We start from the raw sequence: 20,076 nt of genomic DNA, 5'->3' as shown, positions 1-20,076 counted from the left end.
TGTGTCGATTATTACGTTACATCCACTCGCGATATTAATAATTACGTAGAACTGGTAATAACGTCCGTTAAAGAAAAACCAATGAAATTGTATTTCTTTTATATCCTCGAGAAAACTTTCCTCGTTTAGCCCTCCAATTTGTGTTGATAAACTCTCGCGTGAGGCAAGTTACTCCTTTCCTCTTTCTTTACCCCGGATATATTTCTCTAATCAAATAACTTCCCTTTTCATCTAATATACGAACGGACTAAGTGTCTTCGTCTTGACTGCGCGGGTTTATCTTCTCTCTCGGATCCGACAAGATACACGAAATGATATCGGACTTGAGGTAAAACGGGAAAAAATTCGAAGAAATCATATTTGCTGTAAAATCTCTACGCGTATAAAACTCTCTACGTGTATAAAATATCTCTATATAAGAGGACGAATATATATATATATATATATATATATATTTTTTTTTTATGAATCGTTCGTAGCACGAAAGAATATTCCCGTCGATCTGCGCTATCCTATGCAACGTCAAACACTTTCCCGATGATATGTTCCTTCAAATAACCGTAGTACGCCATTATATTGAGTACAATGTCTCCGCAGCCAGGCACTCGTCCAATATTGCCTACACCCGGAATATTGTCTCAATGTGGAATTTCATATCGCGTACGAAAGATAGAAGGAGACAAATCACCAAATGTCGAGACTTTTTTTCACGATTGGATCATATCGCGCATTATTGCTCTGCCGATAGTTGGTGCATCGCGTCGGGGAAAGCCAGCGAAAAAGGGACATCAATGAAAAATATCCGGCAGCGACTGAGGAGAGGAACAACGTTTCTTACGCGGCAAGTCTCGGCTTGCATTTTTCAACGTCGAAACTTCTTCTTCGCTGCCGGCCCCGCGGGATGTTAAACGTAAGAATCGGAAAGAAAGTCACAGAAAGAAATTCCTTCGGCGTCCCCAGATGGACATTTACAAAAATCTCAAATGAAAAGTCCAAAATACCTCCGGCTATTCCGCGCGTGTCCCTATGGAAAATTTTTCTCGCGCTCGTCGGGAAATGTGAAAGCTCACGCACACCGCGATAACGAATGCCGCGAAACGCATCTTCAATTATGGAAAGCATGAGATAATTTTGTTAATTTTTTATCGGAAACATGCGTTCGAAGATTTTATCGCCCCTATGAGACCCGTGTTTGCTCTGTTGGACTTTGAAGTCGTTAACATTGACAGGCAATTATCTGGACGTCAACCGTGCGTGTTCATGTGCATATTATTCCGTAAAATATATTTAGAAAAATATCATATCATATTTTAGATTTTATAGAAAATAATGTAATCATTTTTTTTAAATATATTTGAAAAAAAAAACATCTTTTGCATACGGAACTTATTATTGAGTAGCTATTATAAAATAGATAGAAAAGAATATAGACAATTATTTTGCATTGCATCAAAGACAATTATTATTCAAGAATATATGTGTTTATATAATATAATTATATATGTTATAAAAAATATAAAAATTTTACATACATACATGTATTGTATGTATGTATGTATGTATGTACGATATTTTTACATTTTATTTTATTTGTCGCAGACACATATACATTATCAATATTAAATAAAATGAGAATAAAATTTGAATCGATAAACGGCGAAATAGAATCAACATGAATGCAAAAAAAAAACGGTTGACTCTTCAACAAATACGGGCAACAATTCTCTCTTCGTCATTTTCCACCATTTTCCCAAAGTAGAAGCACCGACGTCGAAATATCCCAACGCGACCCTCTATTCTCTCTTCAAGTACAATTTCCATACTTCAAGTACGTTCCATTCAGAGTCTCGACTGCCACTTTTTCAAGCATCTCTCTCTCTGCTGGTTGCATACGAGAACGTAACGCGACGGGCATTAAAGGGGATGAAACGAAACGCGCGTGACACAGATTTAGATAAAATGCGTCCTACAAGACATTCCGTGCGCGTGCACATACGTGTACCTATGCATGTGTGTGCAAGACGGACTTAAGCGTGGAATTATAGAATTAGAATCGGCGATTGCGATATCCCTTTATCGTGCGGCAGCACTACGCGGATCCCGGACGTTTTCGAGGGGATATCTCTCTCTCATCCCCCGGTTCTCACCCGATCCCCTGTCCGATCCCTCAACCCCGACGCCAGAGACAGAGGAGCAGAACGAGACGGGCGTGTGCGCGACCGAACGTGGTCCGTGTTCCGAGTTCCGAGGAATAAATCCGCTCGTACTCTCGACGTACACGCGGACCGGCAGCTACGTCGGTTAGCGCGTACACCCACGAGATTTCCATAATTTGAATTGTAAAAGTATTCGGGCGCCAATTGCAGCCTCCGAATTTATGCAGTCCACCCTCGTGACTCGCGTCCCGTCTACCCGACGCGATAACGCGCGACTGTCCCTTAAGGCGGACTTTACACATGGGAAATATCGGAGCGTACTTGTCTCGCGAATTTAAACTTGAATGCGGCCCCTCTCGAATTAAGCTCTTTTACGGTGAATTATCGCGAGTTGCTCGGCGAAAGTTAATTAGGCGGCGCGGACTCGAGACGAAGCTGCCTACCGGAGTAATTACGCGCGATAAAAAAGTTTCGCGATGGGCGATCCGTACGATCGTCGCGAGAGGCAAACTGTTTCGCATTACTTAATTGTACGGTACTTCTCGAAATTATAAAAGCAATCAATCTAGCCAGATCCGACACGGATTGAAACTAATTAGTACGATATTTTTATTTGTGAAAACGGAACGTAGTTTACGTAGCGCGTTCTCAAAATGAAAATTTATGTGAACCGCTCGTCAGAGAAGACCCTCTTCGAACCTACAACGGTGTTCGCATAAAAAAAAAAAAAAAAAGATCGAGTCGACTCCATAAAAAATGATGTCGGTCCACGATGACGATGCGGGACTGACAGCGAACGGGGCGATGCGGGTTGTACGGTGGGCGCGCTCGACTTTTAAATTGCTGCCTGTCTGAGAGACAGGTGAGGACTTGGGGGATTGGGACACGATGAAATACAGAAATGAGATACAGGAATAAGGGACAAAATCTAACCGTTACCTACGCACACAACAATGAGATAATGAATTTGAAGAATAGCAATTCCAAGAAAAAATCTTCGGTGACAGGCCGGACAAATTATTTTCGTGTTTGTAGGAGAAATCTAAAAATATATATCCCGCGATGTAATGTATATCTCATTGTGCCTCGATCTGATTGCGCGAGCGAGCGTATTACTCTTTCACACGCATTGATCTTACATGCGAATTACACCGCGCGCCGCGGCTTCGACGGCGCATAATGAGCCAGTGTCCGGTGGGTAGAACGAGTTAATTAATCCTCCAGAGACGGCGCACGTTATGCGTCATTCGATAATTACGCGCGCAATTGCATTTGCGATCTCATGTGCCAGATCGTATCGCGAACCTCCTCTAGCGAATCGAAGAATGTGTATATATTGGCAACCCAAAATATCGACAACATTAGATATTAAGAAAGAAGCTGAAGGTGTATTTTAAAAATAATTTCTGCAAGAGATATTTCTTGCACAAAAATATTAAAATGTTAACTTTTAATTTTATTCCCTTTCTTTTAAAATATTCGATACATTTATAATCGTATATCTTAGACGTTTGTCAAGTATAAAGTCTTGAATCAAAAGGTCGAAGCAGAACACTTTAGATCCTTTGAGATTTTACGGCAAAAAGGATTCTATCTAATCGAGCTCATTAGTGGTGCTCCTACCGACTAGTAGCCGCGAGAGTGCGGAAAATAGAATTCTACGAGCTAAACTCTCTCTTCCTCTCTTTCTCTTTAAGCGAAAAAGTAACAGGAAATTCAATTCGGTCGTGGACTCCGGGGAAATTCATTTATCGTGAGAAATGTTAATTTAGTACGACGACCGTGATACCAGGCTAAATTCTCTGATATTCGCGCAACGACACCGGAACCTGCCAATTGGATCTGAGATTGCAAAGCACGGTGCAATAAGCCGCCCGAGCTGTTACGCGCCGGGATTGCATTCTGGTTGCGGGTTCTATAATAAACATAATCACAGAAAAAAAAGAATTATTTTATTGGCTTGCATTATTCATTTCGTATCGAGTTTTAATTTAAAATTAATTGAAATATACAGATTCTCTCAATTACGAAATATCGATCAAAAAAAAAAAAACCTTTGAATGCAAATCGATTAAACTAAGACCAGGCTCTCGGAGAGAGAAACACGTATTACATTCTTTACATGTAAATGTTTCTTATTCGGATAAAATATTTTTGATATATTGAAATCTACAAAGAAAGCTTATGTGAATTTTACGAGCACTTTAAACTATGTGTAATTAATAAGGATAGAGATACTGATGGGAACTCGACGCATAACCATTCGCGTAATATTATCGTCTGAACGAAATACGAGCGATGTTAAAGGTTAACATGTAGCGCTCGGCGTTCAACGGCATTCGCGTCGACGCGCAGAAAGGCAATTATCCTCGTCTAATTCTAGCCGAGAGAGTATTCGGCCGGTAACGAACCTGTCGTGCGTTTCCAGTCTCATCCCCGCAAAGTTTTGTCTTCTTTTTTCTCTCATTTTTTTTTTCTTCTTCTCGATACGCTCGATCGCGACGCGCCTCTGCATACGGATCAGAGACACGGGAGAGACGTGCCGGGTAATTATCCTCGAAACGGAAGCGCGCACCCTAATCCTCGGGGTCCTCCAGCGGCGGTTGGTGGTCCCAAAGCGCGCACATTAACGGCATGTGTGCCGAGTGCGTGCGACGTGATTGATTCTCTCGGCGTGTGGCTAACTCAAATCAGTCCGCGGTACCCACGAGAGTCACGGTTCTTCTCGCTCGTACACTCGCGATACCATATGTACACGCGATCCCGGATACTTGTCGGCTTATATCAACGGCTCGCGGAGAGAGAGACAGAGTCCCCTTTTCGAGAATCTCTTCGAGAAGTAGGACCACCGCGTCACGTCGCTGTGGGTCCATCGAATCGTAGACTCGACAAAGAAGCGTTTTGTAGCGCGACTCTTGGAGCAAGAGAGCTCTTTCGCGGTTGCAGCTGTCCTTAAAAGCGTCGCAATTAATGAATTTCTTTGGCGACTATTCAATCATGTTCGAATAAAACTCTATTGAGTTTTATCGAATGCTGCGTATAATTCGCCTTTGCTTGAGATCGCTTTGAGAAATCGAGTGAGAAGCAATTAGACTCAATATTTATTTTTAATCATAATATTGTTGTTTTAATAAGTATATATATATATATATATATATATATATATATATTGCTTCTCTCTTTCAAATTAAGATGGAGAATTATTTGTTAGAATTATTAAAGAATCACGTGTTCACGTTTGTGCGACACCGCATCAAAAAACGTACATTTATATATCCCCAAGTTAGACTAATAAGCGTTATTACTCAAACACGCTGACTGTTTTATGAGTTGCATATGATCTCGGAGCACGTGTGCGATTCCCGTCTTCAGTTGGCAAGGAAAGTCCTTCCCGCTGTATGTCAGGAATATGGAGCTCCGAGAAAAATATGGCATGTGGCTCTCAGTCTGTAAAGTCTTTTTGTACAAGCAAACATTTCATCCATCTACCAAGAATTTCCGAGTAACCGAATGACTTTACCTGACAGTTTATATATCTTGCAGAAAACAATATTTTATTTATGATATCAACTTTGATTCATATCGACGCAACGAATCTGAAAAATATATTATATTTATTGAACATCTCCATTTTGTTTATGACGGCAATATGAAAAAAAAAAAAAAAAAAAAAAAAAACAATTTGTCGGAGTATATTGTAATAAATATGTTATAATATATTTATATAAAACTGGTATGTTGTGCACGTTTTAACTCTAAGTAATTAAAAATTATTTAACATTTTGAGAAAAAAACTTTTAATTTTAAGTATTTCTACAAATTTAATATGCTTGTATATTAATGATTACGTAAAAGTAATATTTATTTACAGAATATTTCATATATAAACAAGAATTGTAAATATTCTGTTAAATTATTTAAGTATTCTAATTATAATCCAATGTTTGTGAGTAGAAAAAATGGTGTATTGATTTTTAAGATACTAATAGAAGTTGAAGAAACAAAGCTCTTTTGTTGGCGGTAATAAAACTTTATAAAATATTTATTAACCATTATTAATTTTATCGAAAAATTTTATAAAATTAATTAATTTTGTGTATACACGATATTGCGATACCTTTACAAGCGTACAGTGTGCTCGATTCCTCCACTACTAGCCAGGTCGAATAATGGCCATGTCGCGTAAAGCCGAAGCGTGTGTGGGCGACGTTGTGTTACTCCTGTGCTTTTGCAAAACGCCGACGTTTCTCTTGCGTTTGTCAAGCCCACGATACTCGGCGGGGTTGTGAGTTCTCTTTGAATAAACAAGCATCTCGAGCAACTACACAACGTTTACTCGACATCTTTGACGACTCTCCTCAAACTCTCATGAGCGTAATTGAACGCTTAATTAATTAACGCCATCTCCCATTAAGCAATATCGACTGTTAGCTTTATCAGAAGACAGAGATAATTAATACCTACAATTAAATTTGCGGAGACATTTTACGAATATTGGTAAATAATTAAGATATACATATAATTGTGCACGCACGCACGTTTATGTACGTTTATATATGTTTACATTTATACTGCTTGACATTTTCTCTAAATTTAATCAAATATATCTTTTTCAAAGAGGCAATAGGGACGATAAAAGTTCAATAATCTTTGACGGTAAAAATGCATTTGTAAAAAATATACTATTAGTTGAAAAAAAGTTTTGCGAGCGAGCATTAATTAATTTTTGAAAATTGCAGAGATAGCTTAAATACATAAATATATATGCGTTTTATACACGATAAAAAATATTATAATATTAAATTATTATAAGTAAGCAACAGTATTCTTGAAGATACGTGAGCGAAGAATAACTGCAAAAGGGATAACGCAGGATTTATGTTTGTTATCAAATAGCAAAGTAGCATTAAATTTGATAAGGGTATCTACACAGAGCAACATTTCGCGTTTAATTAAACCATACAGTGGTCGAGAGATAATATCTTTTCGTTTCGCGATGATTATCTAGCTTTTCCTCGGCTAAAATAAAGCGACACGTATTATTCGTCGTGCGTAATGATCGGAAGAAAATGCGCTCTCGTTAAATCGTAACATTTCTGCTTCTGGTTTTTGTGCCTCTGTCGTATCTTTTGTCTTCCTTCTGCTAATTGTCTTCTGCTGGCGCAATTTAATTTGCCCTCTCGCCCTTCCTGGCTCTGACAAGTTCGCCTTGGAAATCAGCTTCGCAAGACGCATTCCGGAAGTTATATTATATAGACTTCGGAGTAAGGAATGTACAAGGAGCACGTTTTAATCCTTTGCGGTGAATATTTACATTTTAATGAAACGTTTTAAACGTAGTAAATCGCTTCGTTCGACTTTCTTTCTTCTATTAGTATTTTAAAAATCAATACACACGCATTCTCTCTACTCACAAACATTGGATTATAATTAGAATATTTAAATAATTTAACAGAATATTTACAATTTTTGTTTATATATGAATATTCTGTAAATAAATATTATTTTTAATCATTAATGTAAAGGCATATTAAATTTGCAAATAATATTTAAAACTAAAAGTTCTTTTCATGTTAAATAATTCTCAATTACTTAAAGTTAAATAGTACAATTTTATTAATATATATAATATATATAATATATTATAACATATTTATTATAATATACTAATAAATATATACAAGGTTTGCCATCTCTGCTTGAGAAGGAAACAAAATTAAGCCAGCTTTGAGTAAGTTGACCACATTCGAGCTGTCAATTTAGCTGTCTAGATTACCAGCAGCTGAAAGCAAAATTTATGACATTACTAGCTATTAATAAAGATATGAGTAAATTTTATTATACATACTATCTATGTATATTAAGTTTCCGAACAAATTGATTTGTACCAAATAAGATATGTAACCGATAGCAATAACTATAGATCGAAAGAGAGTCTCGAATCTCCAGATACAACACACTTTCAACAGAGCGTCCGTGGCAAACTTGCGCGACTACCGTTGCCGACACAATCTACCTACTGCCGACAATGTACAAAATGCTTATAAATATAATTATATTGCAATTATTATAATATAATAATTGCTATTTAAAATATTTTATTATATCATGATATTGTGCACAACATTTAAAATATGAAAATATTAAATTTATTGCTATATAAATCATCAAAATCTTTAGTTTAACAATTCAAAATTATCAGTGTCAATACGACACAAAGAAACAGTAAACTAATATAGAAAACTAATATAGAATCATTAAATTAATAGCATCTTAATTATTTTTTGTGAAAACTTATAAAATAAAATAAATTCAGAAAACATGATTGCGGGCGCGTATGTTTAAAAGAAAACACGGAAAACATAAAAATAGATCTAAATTTGTATATTATGACGTGTACACTTCTAAAAAAAGCAATTAAGAGATTAAATGAAATCCGTGGGAAAAATCATGTTGCCGTCAAAGGAAAATGATCGAGATACTTTGATTAACAGAAAGTCTATATTCAGTCAGCATGAAACAAACGACGGGTTTTTTTCCTCGCTTAAAGTCAGTACACCGTGGAGAGGAAGGGTACTTAGAAAATCAGCATTACGAAGTAAAATCAGCGAAGCATGAAAGGGGGGATTCTACGACACAGGATGTACTCCTATCTTCCGTGTCTCCTCAGGCTCTACTAAGCCAGAATATTGTCTATTCGTGGAAAGATCCGTCGACGGTGTCACTTGGAACAATGGCATTGACGCATAGGTACGTGCGAATTGTAAGATTAAACCCAGATGCGAAGCTAATCATTATTTTGAGATCGTCGAGAGAGAAATCGTGCGGGAAAGTTAGAAAAATAAAGATAATTGCTCATTATCTTTATTATTATTATTATCACAGTACATATCACGGTGACAATATATAATAAGAATTTCCGAAACATGTTTTACATTTAATAAGATATGAGATCTTTACTATGAGATAAATAAGAATAGCGTTATAAGATAGAAACGAATAATGGATCGAATATAATTATAAGCGATTGCAATATATGTATTTTCTCTCTGAAATTGTATAATTATCTTTTATTATTAATAACACTTGGATAACATCTTTTTTACGGTTTTTTACCTACGCTGAACCAGTTCAATATTATTAAGTATTCCCATGCAACGATATTCTTGATAAATAATGAAATCGCTGCATGGCGCGATGATTTTTTTTTTTTTTTAGAATGCAATTCTTTTGTTTATAATTCTCACGCTTTACGTTCTATATATTTCTTTTGAATGCGACACGGTTTCTCGAACCGTACGTGTTGCCGGAAATGGTAAATTATTTCTTCTTAAATCACGAAGACGAGCCACTAATGCTAAGAATCAAAAGCGAACGACCTAAAAATATATAAATACTTGTTCAGCCGCATTTGCTATCATTATATATACATTTTTAAAGTATCGAATGGGATTTCATTCGTACGTTACGATTAGTCGTAAAATCGTCATCCACTCGCGAGATTGCTCGATACAACACACGCATATTTTGAAAAGCCAGATTCAAGATAACACTGACGATCGCTTATGATATCGTTAAACGAGTTTATGCCATTATGAAACTGGTTATATACGACAGAATGTAATTTTTTTTACAAATAAGATAAAATAAACTACTATATACATACATTCTAGTTAGATAGGAAAATATACGGTACTATTATCTTTCTTTATAGCATTAATTAAAAAATGCAATCGCATAGCATTCTCATGAATAACACAACAATATACTTTTTTAAATAAATTATTATAACACTAATACATTTTTATATATCGAAAGGATCATAAAAATAATATGAAGTTTAATACAAATCAGTTTATTACGTATACAATCATTATAGGTGGGAGGAAAAAAATGTTTGACGGTCGTAAAGCACAGTAACTATTATTTAATTTAGAGAATGGCTGGCATTATATAGAAAAATTTATGGCGATTTCTCACGATCCCAAATCCGCCCCCCCGGAAAGAAGCATGCCGTGTTCGAGGCACGAGCTATCCACGAGCTATCGCACGCGTTGTTTGAATTTCCTCGAGTAACTACGCGAAGAAAGGCGGGAAAAAGTAAGAAATATGGAAGGAGGAAAAAACAAGAGATCCGCGATGTGCGGGGTAAAGCAGTGATAGGAACGCGCAGAGACGTGGAAAGGAACAATGACTCGCGGTGCCGGCCTTTACAGAGTATCGGTGGGGGCGAGTTCGTAATTAGTCATAGTGCGATGCGCTAACAGCGGCACTCTGCAAGAGTGAGCCTCGTTCGTGCCGCCGCGTGCGATGCTCTTGCCGGGACGAACCTCGAGAGGAGAGCACTCGGCTTGTGATCCTCTACCGGGTGACGCGTGAAATCTACAACTACTTGTCGTTAAAATGGGGGGGATAGATACGCGATTCGGATAAGTTATAAAAGGAACCGCGTGTCTTCCTTTAATTATTCTCAACCGATTTGTAAAAAATGAAATTCATTTGTTCTTTATGGAAATATAAAGATATTTATAAGCGTACGGATTATATATATGATAGTCATTTATAAAATGAATTTAATTAATATATCTTTTATTTAGTTTATCTCTCTTTCTCTCATTGAACATCAACTTTACATTTGTTGATATTATCTTAATTTGGAACATGCTATTGAAGATATTTTTTCTGTCTTTCATATGTTGGCTGGAATTATATATCTGTAGCTTGGAGATATTTCTAGCTTTAAGTACGTTGATTAAAGCCGTATTGAGATCTTTAGATGGTGCGCCGAGAGAGCTTTTATCCTTTAGAAATACCTTATTCTTACTTGACGCTCAATGAGCGATGTAACGCGTATAACGGGCCTGAGATACTTGCATACAAAAGTCCTATCCGAGTCGATCTACGTCGACCGCGACTAACGGCTCGTCGTATATCTCGTAATTAAGCTGGCACAAGTAAAGTTCACGAATCATCGCCCTCGAGTTACTACTTAATTAGTTCGACCTCAACCATCGCAACGCGAGAGAGGCCTCTTCCGATCTGTCAGTATACAATTATATGCAGCCATCTGTTGGCTTTCGATTGATGAGATTTATCAGTTCGTAATGTTATAAACGACGAACTGTACTCTTTCTGGATTAATGGCAGCATCTACTTTATTATTTTTGTATCCACACTATATTTAATACAATGAAATCTCAAGATATGTCAATAATAATATTTTTTAAATTATGTATATTTAATATGTGATGCGTGGAATAAGAATCTATATAATAGCAAGCTAGATATTCAAAATAAATAATTATATTATTTCTCTCGTATTTCGAGGACACTCCATAGACATGCACCTGCGACGAGAACGCGCTATCTACCACCCCGGCGCGGCGAAGCGAGTAAGAAGGGTTGCAACGCGGTGGGGCGGTGAAGTCCTCCAGCGGAGCGATGCCGAGCGGCATTGAGGGTAAAGGGGGACGGAGATGAGGGACAAGCACCTCTCTCGAAGAAAAGGAGAGACGCGGCGAAAAGCGGCAGAGCGAAGCCACAGGCGGCCAGCCGTGTCTCCGGCGGCGAACTCGGTCGTCGGCGTCGGCAGGTAGGCAGGTAGATAGACAGGCAAGTCCCCTTGCCAATCTGTCGCGGCGTTTCCACTTCTGTGCGCCTTTCACGCGCGCGATTCCGACTCCGCGTGGTACCCGCGCTACGCGATTCAGGCACGGCACGACGCGGTGCGCGGGTACCATTTACCTGTCGTACACACATCATACGCAATGTGTGTTCTACCGGTGGCCGAACAACTTGCAGTGCGCTGACCTGTTTGCCGGCGAATAGAGCCGCGAAAAAATCGCGTGCGCGCTTCGTTGCCTGCGCTACGAGCGGAGCGAAACGCGGCCGCAAACGAGCGTGCGCGGAGCCAGGTACGTGCACGCGCGGAAAATAATCCGGACGTGCGTCGTCGTTATCGTCGTTACGCGCGACGAGACATCTCCGATTATCGGCACCAAGCAAATGGTGATTGCGCTTTTAAAGGCGCAAGAGAGTTTTTCGCCGCAGTCGGCCAACGTCGCAGGTAATCGCGTATCGTAATATATTTAGCGTCTAACGCATCTCTCTTTCTCTGTTTTTCTTTTTCCTTCTCGCGATGGTTCGCCCAGCGCGGTTCCGCGCGCTGAATTAGAAGATGCTTAGGTTCCGCGGCCTCCTATTAACGTGTGCACGCTGCTTTTTTTCCACGATTTAAATTTCCCCTTGCCATTTAATAATCCGATGCGGTATTACAAGCGAAAATGCGCACAACCGGCGTCTTCCTCGCCGCTTACTAACGCCATCGAGCAAAAGAATCCTTCCTCGTTTCCTCGCATAAATCGTCCTACACGGTCAATGCCGATCGCTTGTAATTATGGAAGACTATTATACTTCTAGAATGATACTTACTCGAAGGAAACCATGCGATGTCCGAGATAAAAGAATATAATAGAGAGCATAATTGTACATACGTATCTACATTAATTACACACACGGAAAGGTGGTTTGAATTCGATGTAGAATTTATTGTCGCATAGATATTTTTCTATCATCTATCTTCAGTATATATATATAAAGACAAAAATTCACAGACATATACAAATAGATGGAATTTGATGGTCGAACGAAATTGAAATTATCATTAAGATCCTCTTCGTGCGCGAAATGTACGCTCACGCTCGCGCGACGTCTACCGCTTGGAAAATTTTTGCACGCAATATCAGTATCGGTGTTTAAAATCTAATCGTAAGAATAGATATCGTGATACAAAGTCTTTCTTTAACCCCCAACGTCGAGAGGAGATGTAGCCAAGAGAAGATCGGTCGAACTATAGCTTCAGATTATTTCAACGCAGTTGTAAGTATTATCGGCGTATGCATCTTTAAGATCATCAATCGAAGGGCTCGCGCGAGCATGGAGGAGCCGGTTTATTGACAAGATTAAGATATGCCGCAATCTAAGGCGTCATTATTTGTAAGAAGCATGATACTATGGCTATTTAAAACGCGAAGAGATAAAAAAATGACGGAAGGTTAAAAACGAGAGAAAAGGATGTTGAAAATACATCCGTGATGACTTGATTCTACGAAAAGATAGAATGAGAGATCAAAAATAATCAATGATGTATTATTATACGATTAGCTAATGTTTCGTTAATTGCAACAAATCTCTCTTTCCTTCCTTCTTCTTCTCTTGAAAAAAATTTTTATTTTGTTGTTACATCTGAAATTATGTGTAATACACATAAGAAAAAATTTAGACAAAGTGTCTGAAACTTTTTTGTAAACATTCCAAAAAAATGTTTAAAAATTGTATAAAAATTTTGATATAAAAATGTGTCTGAATTCTTATGCAATTATTTACAGCGTATGTAAGCCTCTTTATTTTGCAAATTTTTTAAAAGACATTTTTAGAAGATATTCAAGATTTTCAAGTTTCTCCAGATGACACTCCGTGTCAAATAAAGCGATTTCTCTCGCTTACCCTCCCCACTTCAATTTGCAGCTGCAGGCTTCACCTGCGAAACAGTTTGTTGCCTGCGAACCACCGGCACTTGTAAGCCTTAACTGTTGAAGCGAACCGACCATCGTCCAACACCTGTTATATAAAGTTGTGAATTGTGAGTTAAGTGTACTATTTTGACTATCGAGATGACGGTTATCGACATCAAAATATACTGTTTTTTATAATTAAATTCTGATCATAGATGTTAATAAATCATACACATACGACAAAAATACAATCTTAGGATTTAATTGCCATTGCAAGATATAATATAATATAAATCTTTCTCTCATATATACGATATCATAAGCTCAGAAAAGAAGATTAAAGACAATCATTTATCTTTAGAATTCAAGTTTTTTTTCTCAGAGGTAGAGTTGAATCATTTCATACTTTATATAAGATGTTAAAACAATTCATCATTCCGCATGTCATTATATTTACGAGTAATTAATTTCGTCAAAGACCGACTACACCGAAGCCGCGATAACTTCACGATGGTTGTATAGAATGTTTATCGTGTGTATTCGAGAGAGAGGGGAAAAAAGGAGGGGGCACAGAATACACGCGCGTGAAGGGTCAGGGCCGGGAACCAGCACACGATAGCCGACTTCCGTCAGCCCGTAGAGTCGACAAAGAGGAATTCGTAATGCGGCGGAAATGTGATTCTCACAGGGGTGAACCGCCGGGTGAGGTAACCGTCACGTAGGTGCTCGTACGAAGAAAAATATTCCACGAAGGATCCGACGTAGGAGCGTCGGCTCTATTGTTTGTTCCGATAAAATGTTCCATAGAGAAAATACGTGTAAAACAAAAAGATCATACCAAATCATATTCCACGATAACGTTATATCTTTACGATGTCACACCTTCGGAAGTAACGAGACGCACTAGTTTCATCAAAGTTATCGCCGACGAAAGCTGGTGATCCGAGATAATGAGATCGAGATTATCTCGGATATGCCGAAGTTTCACAATAAAGCATTTAAGATCTAGAGCGTTATCTCGCGTACCGTACAATTTGTGACCACGAGACTTTTTTACCTGGCGCGATGAAAAGCGATAGTTAAAGGGCTCTGAACCGAGGTCATGCTTAACGTCGTTGTAGCGTTACGAGTTCTGGAACATTTTCGGTGCATACGTCGCTCGGCTACAAGATAAATGCGAGATAGCGGTCAGACGCTCCTCACGGGTCGGGGAAACCAGTTTCTCGGGTGTAACAACTACAGGGGGTAACGAGTACTTGAGGTGACGCGAACCCGCGACAAGACAAGTTGCGTCTCTCTTCGCTTTTCTCCCTTTCTATGTTATCGTTGTCGCTCGGCGATGGCTCTTAATACTTTTCTAGCTGCATAACATAGTAGCTTTAACTCGAAAAAGAACGTATTATTATTGATTAATCATTCCTGGCACAAAAAACATAGAGTATTACGTCATCAGTCGCGACGACGAGATTCGAATCGTACCGCAGTCAACGCGTTGACGTCGTGTTATTCCGAGTGGGAAAAATTTACGTTTTCTGTCACCACTAACCGCTATCAGTACCCACATGGTGGTCCTACCGGTTAGTGCGGGAAATAAGTAGGATAAAAGCAAGCGGGCCAGCCAGGTTTGCCATAACGGTGTTCGCCATAAAAGTGATCCGGGCAACATCGTGAAAACTTTCTTTAAAGCAGCTATTGCATTAAAGAAACCTTTCTCGCGCACAGATTTATGTTGTATATATTTTGTAACAACATTTCTCGCATTTGATTAACTAATCTTTTTTTTTTTTTTTTTCGTTGAAAATTTATATTATATTATATTATATACAATATATATATATTATATTATTATTAATTTTATTATTCTGTATGCGTGTGAATTTCTTCTTATAAAATAATTTTATTTTCAAAGATATATAAATATACTGTGATATATTTTTAATTTTTAATATTTAGTAAAGAATTGCTTAACTCATAAAATCACCTCCTCGGTTGAATCAAACATTCTGCGAGATGTTTTCGTCTTTGATCTCCATAAATACATGAACATCGCTATAAGAACGCAAAGCTTTCATCGTGCTTCATCTTTCTGCAGATCCTTCTCTTTTCTCGATAGCATGACGAAAGCTGGTTTATCGCGAAAAGCAAATATTCTGAAACGTTGTCTCAGAGACTTTGCGTATTAATCTCTGTTGGGATTTTATTTATAAATCGCCTAAATTTGCGTCGTTGTTGAGAAGCGTATGGTTGGATCAGTCAGGCAGGCACAGAGTCGAAACTACGGCCGCACACCTGTCGAAGCTTGACGGTAACCTGTCGTCTTCGTGGATCTTACGTTTTCTACTTTGGCGCACCGCCAAAACCGCCTCATCGTCGATAGAACTAGTCTCGCAACCAAGCTGAATGTTTGTCGCATATCCAACAAGATTAACAAGTAAATGCTGCTGTCTGATTCGGGTGTACGTTCGTATTTATTATGATCTACGTTTTAGACAAATAAAACTCAGAGCCGAACAGCTGCAAATCGCGTGAAATAACAGAAATTGACTACTGACTTATATCGTTTCCTCTGTCTAACGATTGCCGAATGTCTGCACGTGTGATACGAAATGTCGAAAGTAGCGTCCTTGGCTGGTCGTCAAAAAATCATGAACCATCGCGCGGATCCGAAACTGCGTTTCATCTAAGATAACGCGTTATGGGAGAAGTCGTTAGGTAGGCGAAATCCGAGTACCAAGCGGATGGTCCCTTCTCTTAATCTCGGAGTTTGCGTGGGCGATACGCTCGGAGCGCCTTATGGTATTAAGAGGAAACGAATGTGCATGGTAGAGACTTTAACGCTTGCTGCTAACGACGCTGATCTTAGGTCATGGTCAAAAGTACTCTTACGCGATTGCGGTGGGTTGGTTCCATCCATAGGTATCATAGAAAGGAGCGTTCGCGTTTGAGCACGGCGTGTGCATTGCTCGCCAACGATTCGTAAGATTCGTGTGGGCGGTATTGTTAAATTGTTCTCATGGAAACGTAGTAAATGCGATAATGATCCGTAAAGTCCCTAAAGCAACAATGAATATGAAGGAACAGAAATAGCGCGCTCGCTCTTATCCAAACAGGGCTAGTGCTAAGAAGTCTATGAACCTAACTGTATTTTTAAGAGTATAGAAAATTGCTCTTGCGAAATAAACTAATAAATCACTAAAATACAAAGGCCAATACGCAACAAAAGACAGATATTAGAATATAGAATGTTCTGTATGTATGAAAAATGAAATATAGAAAATCACACAGTCAGAATCGCTCGATCTTTATCGAGCTTAATTGCGAGATTAATTGCATTTATGTCGAAAAAGCGAGTATCGTTCGCATCAGCGCGTTGAAAATAAATCCTTCTACGTGCGCCTCTCGTTCTACGTTAGGCTCTCGCATCCCATTCGTTTCCCCGACGATTATCAATCCCGGAGAGAAGCCGAGGGTAACATTCCTCCACGAAGAGACGGCTGACCGCACTACCCAACACCATCGTGCACGCTCGCGCGTCTGGATTTAAGCGCCGCGGTTTAGTACAGGGCGCCGAAGGAATTCGAATCCCAACCATCTGCTCACGGCAGCGGCAGACTCTAATGGTTAGAGATGCTCCCTCTTTCTCGTCCACGGCGTTACGGTGCTGAATGTCCGGTTAATGCACCTGCGTAGTCCGCAGCTCGCGAGCGGAACACCGTCGAGCGAAGCGGGGGGCCCGCGCGCCACGAGAGGCGGGAGAAAATCACGTCCGTAACTCCATCGAGCAACTACCGATGGCGAAAGGAAGAGACCGACGGTGGGACCAGGAAGACGTAGAAGATGAAGAAGCCGACCACGTGGATCGGTCATCGCGAACGATTCGACGAAGTGGGAGGAACGAGCCGCTGAACGATTCGCAAATATTAGCAATTTCCCTCTACTATCGCGATATAGACTCCTCGCTTTAATTGAGCATTTCCGACATTGCGTATTAATTGCATTTAACAAGCGATTGGAAATATAGTTTTGACAAATTTAGAAATATGTAAAAATAGTTTTTATATATTTATTCGTGATAATAAAAACGCGACAATTAACGCAAGTTATATTTTTTTTTATTCTATATTTAGAGCGACAAATTTTTACCGAAAATTTAAACACAATTTCCTTGCTTAGTAAGTTCAACGGTATCTTACGAGGATTAGATATTCCTAAAAGAAAGGGGTAAAAAATGTTAGCGATCTGAGAATTGCCGCTTCCGGCAGAAAAATGCACTTTATATTTTTTGTTTAAATTCCTCTTTTAACTGAATCGAAAAGAGAAAGATAGATCCCACGTGTTTTAATTCTGCTTGCTCTCTTTCTCTCTCTCTCCTCTCCTTTCTCTTTTTCCTCGCCGCACCACCATGCACCAATTCATAAAATCCCTGAAGCGAGCCTAAGCGCTCCACTAACTCGTCGACGAGTCGCTGACCTCAGGACTCAGCCGTGCGCATCAGCTGCATTTCTCCGTGCACATAGACCAGTTGCGCTGTGCGATGGTCATGGTAATCCAGAAGAACCAAGATGCACCGATGGGCGCTAGACAAATAAGTGCGCAGAGAATGTGGGAAAGAAGGAGACGCACACTATGTTGTTCGCAAACACAACGAGAATATATTATCAACTACTTTGCAAAATCACGCACAAGCAGCATTTTTGATGGAACGAGATGAAGTTAACTTGCGTCCAATATAAATTCCATCGTCGAGAAGATTTCATGGAAACGATGTTATCCAGTTAAGAAAGCCGTTTATCTGGAATCTTAAACTTGCCGGATAAGAAAAGAAAAAAAAAATATAATATATATTGAAATTTATTTAAGATATTTTTATCAATTAAAATCTTTATACGTATCACATTATCATAAAATTCGATCATATCTGGCAAGCAGATTTATCATGTATCATTTTTTTACATTTTTTTTATAATATGAAAATATTCTCTCTCTCTCTTATACGAGATTTATATAAAATCTCTAGATAAAATAATGATATAAAAAATGTCATTTTTTTATTTCTAAATTTATAAAAAAATTTTATCATTTTGTTAACGTATCTTTTCCATGATTGTCTCGAAGAAATCCGCTATTACAACGGAAGATATTTATGCCGTAACATTTATATTTTGCACTGGTCGGCCTAGTTATTGTCAGGAGATATAAACCGCGCGCGACAAATTACCAAGGTAATTATCGTCGATACTAATTCGCGAATGGACTCGGCGACGTGTCAGAGCGTCACCGCTTTGTTCAACCGATGAATGGAGGAAAGAGTAAAGCGTCGCATCGGCGACGCTTAATGACGATCCGTTGAATGAGATAATGTCCGCTGTATCCGTGGGATGATACGTAAGCGATGACGGAACGTCTCTTCCTTCGCCAAATAAACGCGCTAAAAAGTTCGTTTAGAAGGACACAGGGAAGGAAAAAATATGAAGAATTACCTGTCATAATTTGTGTCCATTATGATTCTCGTATGATTCAAGTAAAGTTTCTTGGCTTTCAGAAGCTGCCGTGTAAATTCCATCAAACTCTACATATATATATATATATTGCTCTATACTAGGGTACGCTCATACGCCTCACTCTGGCGTAACTACACGTGAAAAGTCACGCTCTGCTGGATTCAGGTATAGTTAGTATCCGATGTACCGGGTGGACAGTTGCGTCGGCTTCTCGGTCGAGCGATTTTTAGCCGATTATTTGAGCCGAACAGTTTGACTGAGAATTCGAGATCCACGTCTCGAAATGGTGTTGGCTTCTTTCTTACATGATTCGCTCCTAAAAGATTACGGTACATTGACGTAAGGGGGAATGCGGTAAAAGAGGATGCTCCTTTCTCCAGAACCATGTATCGCCAACGACTATTGTTCATCTCCCGTGAGTCTTAATTCGTAAGAAAAATAAGCTCGCCTGGCCACAATCCCGCGGTCAGATTTTATTGCCCGTATAAACATAAACTCGCAGCGTGAACTCGCAAGCGCGGTTTATTAAATAAACCGTGGAAACTTATTCCCATGACGCACATGTAATCAGCGTGTAAACCACATATTACGATTCGGCGCGGATATAAAATTATTTGCCGGTCTTGAAGGATTATTCGTATAATATTAATATAACCGTTAACAAGATTAAATCCTGTCCGATTGCTTGGAATCGAGAGCCATTCTCGTTTCTTTCCTTCCCGCGTTTAAAACTCCCCGAATCGATATATTCTGATGAAAATGTGCGCGCATTCTATCCAAGGGATGCCATTGAGACAATTGTCATTTCGTATCATCATTACACATACAGCTCAATTTAAGTCAATGTATCCTTATCTAATTGCGTAAACTCAAACCGCTAATGATTATGCCATTAATTTCTCGCAT

Source organism: Polyergus mexicanus, unplaced genomic scaffold (assembly GCF_030449975.1).
Source record: "Polyergus mexicanus isolate NDT 795.1 unplaced genomic scaffold, iyPolMexi1.0 SCAF_12, whole genome shotgun sequence".
NCBI classification, from domain to species: domain Eukaryota; kingdom Metazoa; phylum Arthropoda; class Insecta; order Hymenoptera; family Formicidae; genus Polyergus; species Polyergus mexicanus.
Note: the sequence above shows the minus strand (reverse complement) of the source record.